Here is a 12,256-nt window from a genome sequence, read left to right on the forward strand (position 1 = left end):
GATGAATACCAATATCTTCTGCACAATAATAATCCACCCGGCAGACCAATAATAGCAGGGTCTAGATTCACTAATGGCACATCTGTCAGAATATGTGGATGTTTTTCTGAGTCCCCATGTGAAAAAACTGACCTCGAAATAACCAGTGTACTGAACCATATGAAAACTTTTGTGTGGAAAGATAACTACAAATGGGCCACTATTGATGTTCAATCACTATAATCAGTACTGTGCAAAAGTTTTAGGCAGGTGCGGAAAAAATGCTGCAAAGTAAGAATGCTTTAAAAAATAGAAGTGTTAATAGTTTATTTTTATCAATTAACTAAATGCAAAGTGAATGAACAGAAGATAAATCTAATTCAAAATTTAGTGACCACCATTTTCCTTCAATTCTTCTAGGTGCACTTGCACACAGGTTTTGAAGGAACTCGGCAGGGAGGTTGTTCCAAACATCTTGGAGAACTTACCACAGATCTTCTGTGAATGTAGGCTTTCTCAAATCCTTCTGTCTCTTCATGTAATCTCAGACAGATTCAATGATGTTGAGATCAGGGCTCTGTGGGGGCCATATCATCACTTGCAGGACTCCTTGTTCTTATTTACGCTGAAGATAGTTCTTAATGACATTGGCTGTATGTTTGGGGTCATTGTCCGGCTGCAGAATAAATTTGGAGGCAATCAGATGCCTCCCTGATAGTATTGCATGATGAATAAGTACCTGCCTGTATTTTTTAGCATTGAGGATACCATTAATCCTGACCAAATTCCCAACTCCATTTGCTGAAATGCAGCCCCAAACTTGCAAGGAACCTCCACCATGCTTCACTGTTGCCTGCAGACAGTCATTATTGTACCGTATTTAGGGCCTGATTCAGAGCCGCTCGCTAGATGCGATCGCTCGCTCCCAGCATATGCAAACCCAGCGCACGCCCAGCAAGGCAGGCGATTGCTCGGCAAGGCATTAGCAAGCCCACTATGTCTTGGCGAGCGATTACTTTGAGTTAGTAGACGCCCACCAGCCATTCATAAGACTCCCACTTGCGCACGTCATCTCCAGGAAGTGCATGAAAACATTGGTACATCGAGCACCATCAGATGTGCTTGCAGGGCTTGATGTTGACTATACCTGCCCGCAAGCACTGCAATCCCTTCAGTGTATAATTCAACCAGGTGACGTGTACTATGACACTGCCTGTTAATTATGCATGCCTCTGAAACGGCGTTTAAACACTCAGGCACGCCGGCGTCCACAACTCCACTCCCCCGTTACTACTACCCTGCTCCTGTTACCACCCACATATGGCCTCTCCTGTCACTCATTCCACTGGGCTGTCTTTGCAGGGCGAGCGAGCGCATCCAGATCGCTCGTACTAGTTTACGCACGCGGACTGCGAACTATGCGCATGCAAACATTGCCAGCAATGAGCGATCGCTTGCTAGCGAGCAAGTCTGAAACAGGTCCTTAAATTGTACGCATTTAGATTCCTCTGTACCTGCGGACGTGCTTTGGGTGACATCACTTCCGATATGACACACACTGCGGGGACAGGGCAGGCTGTGGCCGGAAGCATGGATCGTGGCGGCGTGGACACGGGTGGGGTTCTGGACCACAGGTATTTGTTTCCACTATTTGCGCGATACACAGCTTTAGTAAATCTTAGTGAAGCTGACTGTTCCAGTTATGATTATTCCTAGATATAGAAGGGGGACATTCAGTCAACAATTAATTTTGACTAGTAAATGTAAGTTTCCACAAATCGTTTTATTTCTTACCTAGTGTGTTTATATATTCAGTTCTGCTGATAGGGGAAGGGGTTGAAATGTTGGAGAACATGTCTGCCAGCATAAAGGAATACGCACGATATCATAGAGATTGGGACCATTTAGGGGTGATTAGGGGTAAATGAGGTGTCAAAATATTTGTAAGCAGGCCTAATTTTTAATTGTAATGTAGAAAATGGAAGTCAGTCAATCAAATTATAAGTTAAAAGGGGCACATGAAAGGGAGTGATTATCTATAAAAGAAACACAGAAAAATCCCTCTGTACACTGCTGTGAGCCAGAGACTAATGCTGGCCATACACGGTACAATTATCGGGGCGATCCGCCTGATATCGGCGGATCGCCCCGATAACTGTAGCGTGTGTGTGGGCGACCGAGGGTTAAATATTGCTCGGTCGGGCATGCAGGATTGTCCAGCATGCCCGTCCGATGCGATATTTACCCTGTAACTGTCGGCCGCATCGGGCAGTGTATGCCCAGCGCGGCCGACAGACATTTCCTGTGTTCAGTGAGCTGGCTCCGTCGTGCGCATGCACTTTGGGCCACCATCGACCCGGTTGCGAGCGATCAGCGCTTGCGACCGGGTCTGAATCAGGCCCTCAGTGCACAATTAAGAAATTTCAGCATGCATGCTTACACAAACATATATAGATGCAATCACATACTACACAAGAATATAGATAAATTAATAAAATATAACTCCCAAATTACTTATACTGGAAATAGGACCCCCTCTGTTTGTCCAAAGGATTAAATTGAGCAGCATATAGATTACCAGTCCGTGGAAAGTTTCTTTTTAGCATCCACCGTGCATTAATTAGGTTGCGAGATGTTATCCACCAAAAAGTCTTTTAACGTCACAATCCTGCCCAGATGGGCTTGTAAATTAGTCAAGAAAGCATACAGTTAATCCTGGGAGTTCAAGATGTGAGCTTCTCAACGCGTTTCGCTGGGGTATGGTTCCCCCAGCTTCCTCAGGAGTAAATGTATAGGTGTTTGGGTAAGCAGTAAAGCTGGCCACACACTAGACCAACTTACATCCAACCAGCCAACTAGTTGATTGGTTGGAATGAAAATCTGGTAAGGTATGAAAGCAAATGACAATCAGCAATTTGCTCCCAAAATTGACAAAAACTGTTGTTTGACCAAATTGTTTAGATCAAATATTTAACAAACTTGTCTGACGACCATTTTCATCTGTTTTCTGGCATTTAGGAGCAAATTGCTGATCATCATTTACTCCCATACGTTACCAGATTTTCATTCCAACCAATCAACTAGATGGCTAGTTGGATGAAAGTTGGTCTAGTGTGTGGCCAGCCTAAGTCTAAAATACCCACTCGTTATATTGGAATTATAAACACATTTAGTTAATTAGTACATAGTAAAAAAGAAGAAAAAGAAAAAATCGTCCATCAAAACTATTTAAACTCTTATTCAGGCAATCTTACTTATTCCCGACTGTATATACACGTTTCCTAACGGATAATAGTAAGAAAAACCAGCTTACATAGCTACATTAAGCTTGGACATCGTTTTGCAGGTAAGCATAGAAGGGGGTCACTTGCCAAATTAAATAAAAGCAGGGAAAGGAGACATTCTTGGCATCTGCCACGAGAAGTTCTGTGCTGCTGAGGAAAAGTGGCCTGAGTACCTTGTACCACACAGCTTCTTCTAAAAGGGGCATAGCCACTTCCAGGAGACTCACGGATATGGGTAAAAGTTTTCCAAGCCCTGGAAGCGTGGGCAACCCTCCCATTTTCTATGGAATGGGGGGGGTGTAATAACACAATTTATAGTGAATCACTGTGGCAAAATGGTATAAGGGGCTGGGCCTGGATGATGTGATTTGTTGCATCAAGCCTCCACCTGGACCTACATCTCCCCGGACCTCACTTCTCCAAAGTTAGTAAGTATGGTAAAGACTATGCACCTGTGCTGAGGATGGTGTGGCCGTGGCATCTAGACAATGCCTCCTCCGATCTCTAAAACCCCGTACATACTGGACGATGGATATGAACGATAAAGATATCTTTGAACGATATATATTGTTCAAATCGTCCAGTGTGTATGCACTTACCGACGAACGATGCGCGCTCCTGTGAATCGTTAATGATATCCCCAGTCGTCTGTACATACAGTCCAATCTGGGGATATCGTTAGCGATGCCATACTGTTGAATGCAGCATGGCCCACTCCCCCGCCGTTGCCGACATCAGCAAGTGTGTATACTTACCGATACCCGCACCCCCGCATCCAACATCGTTGAGTACACACATCGTCTAGTATGTACCCGACTTTAGAAACCCTTCAGAGCAGAGCAAAGGCCCAAGAGGCTAAAGTATCACTGTTACCAGGGTTGTGCCTAGATCCCCTTCAGCTAATGGACTCGTCCATGACGTTGAGTGATGGCGGAAATGCGGTACCATGCCCTGAAAATGGTTGTTTTGTCTCAAATGTAATATCTGGCCACCAATAGTAGAAATTTGTACTCCACGCTTGGACATGGTGGCTCGCTTTGCTCCACACAGGTTACTATTCCCTATGGATGTCCACGTGGATAGTGAATGATGACGTCAAGTACTTTTAGCTGAAGTGAATATATACCTGCAACCTTATCACCAGGCTCTTTCCAAATGTGTATTGTGCACTGTTAAGCCCCTGCTGAATACCATTCTCAGGCAAGCATGTCCATCTGCGTATCTCATGCTGGAACATTAGTTCCACGACATCTGGATCTCGCCTACACCTCCTTCTACAGACAAATGCTGCACACCGTGTTATTTTCTTCTTCTCAGACACCCACCTCACCTGCTCCGGGCATTTGCCCACAACAAACATGGCGGCCGGGCCGAGGCGAGCAGCGCCCGGAATCGGATCTGCCTCGTCATGACGTCTTGGTATGTGTTGGGGGAGAAGGCGGCGAGAAACCGAGCAGCAGAAGTCAGCTGACCGGCGTGCTGGGACCCGTGCACAATAAAAAGAAGACGCCATTTTCGTACGGGTCGAGGCAGGAGGAGACTGGATACTGCGGGCCGGAGGTGAGGCGGGGGCTGGGCATGGGGTTGCAGCAGCTGTACATGGCTGGTCCTGTCTCCTTATTGTATTGGTGTATGGAGCCTTTTATAGCAAATAAAAAATAACGGCAGGAGGGTGACATTGTGAGAGCAAGGGTGGCAGTGCCAGGGGGTGATGCTAAGGGAAGTAGTGGCATGGCCCCCTCCCTCCGCCATTGGTCATAGCGATCTAGGGCTCGGGAGGAACCCTAACCTCTCATGGGCTAACTGTGTCATGCTGGGAGAGGTGCGCCTTATTCTTTCTTGTTATTGGCAGGGGCACCTTGTGCAGTAACCCGTGGGGCATTGCTGCTGCCCACCTACCTATGGATGCACCTCCTGTCTGCTACCTGGGAGTCGCCCACCCAGCTACAGTGCAGTGCTCTGACCTTGGCACAGGTGGTTACTGCCCTGTAGTATAGAGATATCTCCCTTTTGCTCAGGTTACTGACCAGATGAGGGCAATGCATGGCTGGGACCCATCAGCGTTCTGTATAAATCCTATCCCTGGTGCATTCCCTAGTTATTCTGGTGCCCTCCCTGATCTGGGCAGTTGCAGACAACTGTCTAGCACTGGTTCACAACTGTGTTCCTTAGAAGTATGTAATTATTTAATAGCTACCATAATCTGTACAGGAGATCTCCCAAACCTTTCAGTCTGATTATGTCCCTCCTTGCCATGTTAGTCCAGTGCTGTCTCTCCTGTTCTCTGACCCACATACCAGATTACTACTATTTGTGTTAGTTGTGTTTAGTAAAAATGTGAAATGTTTGTGCCTTTTTTATTTTGCTTAGGTACTGCAGGCTGTCATTCTCATTTATGGGCCTATTTAATAATCGTTTATGCCTGGTAAATCTTACTGGAACTGCCATGTCTGCTTGATTTACACAGTGCATATATGCCAACCACTGCTGCATTAGATAGTCAGCAGCATTGCCTGATCTTCCTGTATTTACAAAAGGTCAGGCGATGTGGCTGATGACCCCACGGGAGTGCGCACTGCACAATGCCGTGTACACACAATGCAGATTTTAAACTTTTTGTTCCAGTTGGTAAAAAATGTCAAAATTGTTTAAAATATTCTGTGTGTAGGCACCTTAACACAGTAGAATGCTGCTGTTGTATGCGGACATTGCAGTTGTAAACACAAGGTTCTGAAAACCTGCTTTCAGAGTGCCTCTGGTACTAAATGCCATCTTTAGGTGGGTTAGCACACACTGTTCTATGGAAAAAGCACCCTCTGGCTGTTACTGGTTGTGCTTAAATACTGCTGGGACAGAACCTGGCAGTGGCAACTCTCACCACCGCCATCAGTGGTGAAAACATAGTGATTAACGTTTGTACTGACTGCTTCTTATCTCTGTCTGTCCTGGAATGGGCCTCTTCCTGCATAACCCCTTCCCCAAAACCCACAACTTTTTGCCATTATAAGGAATGTTAATTTTTGTGCTCAAATGCAATTCATAAATAGGCACCTTTTTGAAAAAAACCAAAACAATAAGTGTGTATGTGTGTTGTAAGTGAACCAGTCACCTTTAAACAGACTGTAACCCTTCAGGTCTTTAAGAGCTAATGGGGCATATGTATGAAGGTCTGTGAAGTGATAAAGTGGAGAGTGATAAACGACCAGCCAATCAGCTCCCAACTGACATTTTTCAAACACAGCCTTTAACATGACAGTAGGGAGTTGAGTGGCTGGACGGTTATCACTCTGCACTTTATCACTTTCCAGAGCTTCATACATCTGCACCAATATGTGACTATCGATCCTCTAAGTGCCTAAATACTGTTCCTAGCAAATTCATAGGCTGCCTAACGACCTATCCTATCAAATAGTTTCCTTTTAGTTTGCTTTATTGCTGTTCAATAAAAAGATTTTTTTTAAAAAAGTTTCCTTTTCACTTTAGCTCGCTACACAATGGAGCGTTGTGTACCTTGATATCGCGGCTGATGTATATTGTATCCGCTGTACACCTAGGAACTATGTAATACGAGCCCCCGTTCTGTCCTTTATTACCTTGCATGGCGCAGCATGTTATATTGCCCGGTTGACCATACATTACGGTCTACTGGACGAGATTGCTTGTGACCACGGGAGTGCGCAGATTGGCCATACACACTGAGCGATCGGGATGATATGCAGATCCAATTCGACTGGAGATTACACATCTGGCCAATATGGCTCCTGTGTACCCAGCCTATTGGCAGCTCTGTGCTGTAAGGCATGGGGCTACAATGGTCACTTTGCCTTTTTTAAAGTGATGATTCTGTGTCATTTTGTAGTGACTGCTACTAGTGTAAATATTCCTCATCAATGAGCAATGTCTACAATGGTTCCTTCCTTGTATGTGCTGAAAAGTACCTTAGGCTATACTGGCAATATAGCACCTGTGCATATATAGACTTAGGCTGGGTACACGCTGAAGCAACTGGCACATCTGAACATGAACAGTGATTGTGCATCCAGTGAACGGCCACTGAGCGTCACCATTACCTCTTTCATTAATGCACTAGCGATATCGCTAGGTTTGACATGCAGCACATCAAACTTGGTGACTGAGTGCAATCATGCATACACACTCAGCAATGTAGGCGATACAGATGTGTCCTTACATCTAGCCTCCTTGCACGCTAAACAGCCCTTCTAGTTGCGCCATGCGTGACTCTGTAGTGCCGAGCGTCTTTCCGTGCAACTGTTTACCTTTTTAAACACCTTATTTACACAGTGATGTGAATAGTTAACACAATCAGCTTCTGCTGATTAAAATGGTATTCAGCATGAATATGTTATGTGTGCGACTGCGGTTATATCTGCATGTGAAATGCTACGTTGGTATCAGCGGCTGTAACGTAGTGTTTCACATGTAGATACATCGGCAGTCGCACACAGAACATGGGCATGCTGCATATCCTTGTAATCAGCAGAAGCTGCTTGTGCTAAATTATTTATTAAGTTTCTTGTATAACGCAGCATATTCTGTTGCGCTTTACAATTGGAAACATTTATAGAATATAACAGGTTAATAATAGACATATAGGTCAGAGGGCCCTGCTTGCAAGCTTACAATCTATAGGGAAATGGGCATTAAATATCCGCATCGCTGTGTGAATAAGACACATTTGATGGGAAAAGTTTCACATAAAGACGCTTGGCGCTACTGAGTCACATGGAGCGCGAGCGTTGTGTAGCGCACGGAGGATAGATGTATGTGGACACACCTGTATGTCATGAAACGGCATATCAGCCCGACATTGTATCACTGTGTACCCGGCTTAAACTTCACGATCAGCCTGGGCACTATGAGAGCTGCAGATGTAGCTTGCCTGTCATTGATATTTCCTTTATTCTGTTATATTCTTCCTGAGGACAGACACTATAGTTAATTTTACCATATTATGAAGTTGCCAGAGATTGTCCTCATTACCTTTTATGAGCATACAAGTATGTTAGATTTTTACCTCTCCCCCCTACTATGGGACTAACAGGGCTCATGGCCCCATTTTATCCATGGGTAAACTCTGAGGGAGAGAAAGGGCTGTTTGTGTGTTCATGCTGAAGCTTCTGTAAGAGATCAAATGTCCAAAGAGAGAGAGAGAGGAGCCTATCCCTACCCTGGAGTCTAGGAAGCTGTGCGCTTGCTCAGTCTGGGAGCTGTTTATATTTAACTCGCCGCCCCATTCCTGAGAATCCTGTTGCCCTTCTGAGACTCAGGAAGACATCTGTTCTAGGACTTCGTGCTGGTAATTTCCTAAACATTACAGGCTTTTCTGGGGGTTAGGGCAGGAAATCTTCATTTTGTCATTGACATCTTACAGTATGTTTGAATTTGTTCTGTCTGAAAATAATTTCAGTAAACGCTCCACACGACCATATCAAATATGTGGTTATTAGACCGTGCTTGTCAGACTGCTGCCTTAACAGGAAATACAGCATTAGGGCTGAGGAACAGGAACATACTGTGACTTGGTTTTTAAAGAAGTGCTTGGGCAATGTAATTGGTGTCTGACCTGGGTGTATGTTGTAGCAGTGGTTTGTAAACAACTATTTGTTTATAATCTGGAATACTATATATTTTTGGCTAAGGTCTTGTAGTAATTTCCTAAAGAATTGTCTCGTCTGATTTACAGTGAAAATGAGCGATCTTGAATACCCTTTTGACTATTTACCTCTGGCCTATACAAAATGAGTTATCTTTGTTAAACCAGACACATGTGTAAAAAGTTAACTGAGCAGCTTTTACAGTCCATTGACACAAATAGAAATTTTCACTTCTGTGTCAAGCACCCTGAAATGTAACAAATGTTAAACAAACTAATGGGGCATACACACTGTCAACTCAGACTATGATAAAGATATCGTTGTCTGATCGTCCTGCATGTGCTGGATGATCGTTATCGAACATCCAGCACAGCACCAACCCCAAACTACCTGCGATCAACGATCACGGGACCATATAGTAACCTGGTCGATATCAACCTGGTTGGACTGCATGCTCGAGCGATGGTTATCGACCATCCGTGCCCGCACATAGTCTGGCGTTTGGGGGTTGGAAGGGACTAAAAAATGGACTATATAAACGGTAAACTTGGTTATCGTTTATCGTCCTGCTAAATCTGACCGTGTATGCACCATTTCACATACTCGCATAGTAGTGTTTAACATAACCACTAAAGCTGGGTACACACGGGAGTGATGTGTACCTGGACGATGCGGCGGGTGACATATCATATCCGTGGTACACGTCAGAACAGTGTAATGAAGGACTAAACTCTCGTTCTGTTGACCATGTAGCATGGCCGACCAGAAGATATCGCAAAGGACCGAGGGAGCGTGCAGATTGGCGTACACACGGAGCGATCCGGCCGATATGTCGTTACCGGCTACATCAGAAACAACATATCTGGCTGATATCCCTCCCTGTGTTCCAGCTTAACACATAGCAAAAGGTGGTCGTGAAGTAGGGATACAAATTTTGGTAAGCCCTTTACTTTAAATGTCGCCAGAAGGGGGTATATTTGTGAGGACCGATCGCAAGCCGAAACCTCTCGATTGGTAAATGTTTGGTCTTCCCACTTTTATCCAAGCTGTAAGCTAAGTGAAAGAGCACTGGCTGCAGGGAGGTGAAAGCCACTACATTACCAACTTTACCTCGTGGTAATGCAGCTTTACAGGCATCCTTCAAATACCACTTTGTATAAAAGTGGCATAAGCTTTTTATACAAAAGTAAAAAGCAATCCTTCCATTCTTTACCGGATATAAAAATTATATTCTTATACTTGAGCCTTTCCCCAAACACCCGGTTATTGGATGGATTTACTCCACCAGCAAGTACATGGTGATGGTGAACTGAATGGACTTATTTTGCCACTCCAGGAGTATAGTTATGGCCTCTCGCCATGATTAAGTGCCTGTTATTGATTCATTGTTCTGCGTTGTAAGATTAAGTCCCTACTACTAACAGGCCCCCTCATATCACTTACTTCTGGGTATGTATGGTCACTCTGTTGTAGCACCTCCTGGCCAATTGCTCACTTACTGTAGGGAGCAAAAGGAGAGTTCGGAGACACTTGGCTCAAACTCCGGATAGCCGGAGGACTGAAACATTTGGCGCATATCAGGAAGCCACAGGATACAAGCAGGTGGAGGCGTCTTGGAAGCATGTAGATGGACGTTGGCGCCATTAAAATGTCCTGAATAGATAATTACGTTGAAAGTATTGGAAATATACAGCATAGATTATCTTCAGAAATCAGATTTTAAGCTGGCTACACACTATACAATTCTTAGCCCAACATGCTTGTATCTGTCTGATGGGGCCGATAATTGTATGTTGTATACAGCACCAGGGCTTCATTGTCAGTCTAAAACCCATCGGATTGACTTCCGCTATGTTTGTCCCATTGGCAAGGCATCGTTCGTAATTTGTAGTGTGTACGGAGATCATCCCGATTCTGCATATAAAGTCACTTCAATGATTTGAAGTCCAGGTGATTTGTTTGAAACAAAGCAATAATTTTCTACTGTGTACACTCCACATCTGGTGTTATGGGGATTGTTTTGGTCTTCCGAATTAATTTAGTCCAGGGCTCGACAAATTTTTGTAAAATCTAGGAGCCATCTTAAAAGTTTAGGAGCCAGACAATCGTCCATTACCCAAATATGAAAGCTTGTATAGACCACCACACGTGCCCCTCAACCTAGTAGTAAGCCCCCCTGTAATAGTGCCGTGCGCACACAAAAAATGGAATACTTAAGCCCCGATCCTGCGTCTGCTGCCGTGCACCGCAACTCGTTACTATGGGAGAGACATCATGACGTCTCTCCCATAGTGCCCGTGGGGGGAGCCGGACACCGGAGCTCAGGGGTGAGCTGCTGCGGGGAGTTGGGCGCCTGCTAATAAAATTTGGATCATCCCTGCTGGGGGGGGGGAAAACCTTAGTCGCCATGGCGGCTGAGATTAGTTGAGCTCTGATCTAGCCGTTGGCAAATCTGTCGGGTGTAATGTTCACTCTAGGGCACAGGTTCTCAAACTCTGTCCTCAGGACCCGACACAGTGCATGTTTTCCAAGTGGCCTCACTGAAGCACAAGTTAGATAATTAGCTCCACCTGTGAATCTATTTTAAAATGTGTCAATGAGTAATGAATACACCTGTGCACCTGCTGGGTCACCTGGAAAACCAGAACCGTTTGGAGTCCTGAGGACAGAGTTTGAGAACCACTGCTCTAGGGTGAACAGCAGTCAGGGTGCTGTCCAGGAGAAGGAGCAGTGTGGCATCATGTTGTGCACCCTTTAGGGAGCATGCCCAACACTTATGGAGATGCTGGGCTCCTCTAGGGAGCATGCCTAACACTTATGGAGATGCTGGGCTGCCCCAAGCTCTCCCCTCACTCTGAATAGATGCTGTGTGCACGGAATCTTATCAACCACTGTGAGCGCTAAACTGCTACTTTCTACTTCAGGGTCCATAGGGTATCCACAGGATACCTTGGGGTATAGGCGATGGTGGCACCTCCAGAGTTAATTGTTTTCGTAGGTGCCCGGCTCTGAGTCGGATCACCTCTTCAGAGGGGGACTGTTGGACAACCCCTGAAGTTTCTTCCAGCAGCTTTTGCTGCGATATGAGCGGGCAGTATGGACAAGATAATTAGAGGTCCATGCTGTAGCTTCTTCACCCCGCCGGGCCAGAATGCCGGTACTGATCCGGGGATGCTGGCGGGTACCAGGGTCTCAGCTAGTGGAGCCACTGTATTCCAGACTGTGGCCGGATTCATGGGGATTGAGGTAAGTGGTGGGTTACTGCCGATTCAGTCTTGTATGTCCCTAGGCAGGGGGCTCCTTGGGGACAAGCTGCGCGTGGAGCAAGGTACCGAATCTCAGCTTCCACTAGACCACCAGGGACAGCGGGCTGCAGCA

The 12,256-nt window shown here is 45.4% G+C and overlaps 1 protein-coding gene across 4 annotated transcripts in view; it reads left to right on the forward strand.

Moving 5' to 3' along the window:
• The first annotated feature begins 4,685 nt into the window (after positions 1-4,685).
• The window catches only part of MARCHF7 (membrane associated ring-CH-type finger 7), a 44,548-nt gene continuing 36,977 nt past the window's right edge, over positions 4,686-12,256 (forward strand). For 3 of the 4 annotated variants that reach the window (XM_088474801.1, XM_088474803.1, XM_088474804.1), the window contains exon 1: positions 4,686-4,823. The gene's annotated coding sequence lies outside the window, so the exon portion shown is untranslated. Of the gene's footprint in view, positions 4,824-8,499; positions 8,581-12,256 lie in introns of those variants that run through there. The other variant, XM_088474802.1, reaches the window with a different exon arrangement.

This window comes from Taudactylus pleione, unplaced genomic scaffold (assembly GCF_031769625.1).
Source record: "Taudactylus pleione unplaced genomic scaffold, aTauple2 ptg000156l, whole genome shotgun sequence".
NCBI classification, from domain to species: domain Eukaryota; kingdom Metazoa; phylum Chordata; class Amphibia; order Anura; family Myobatrachidae; genus Taudactylus; species Taudactylus pleione.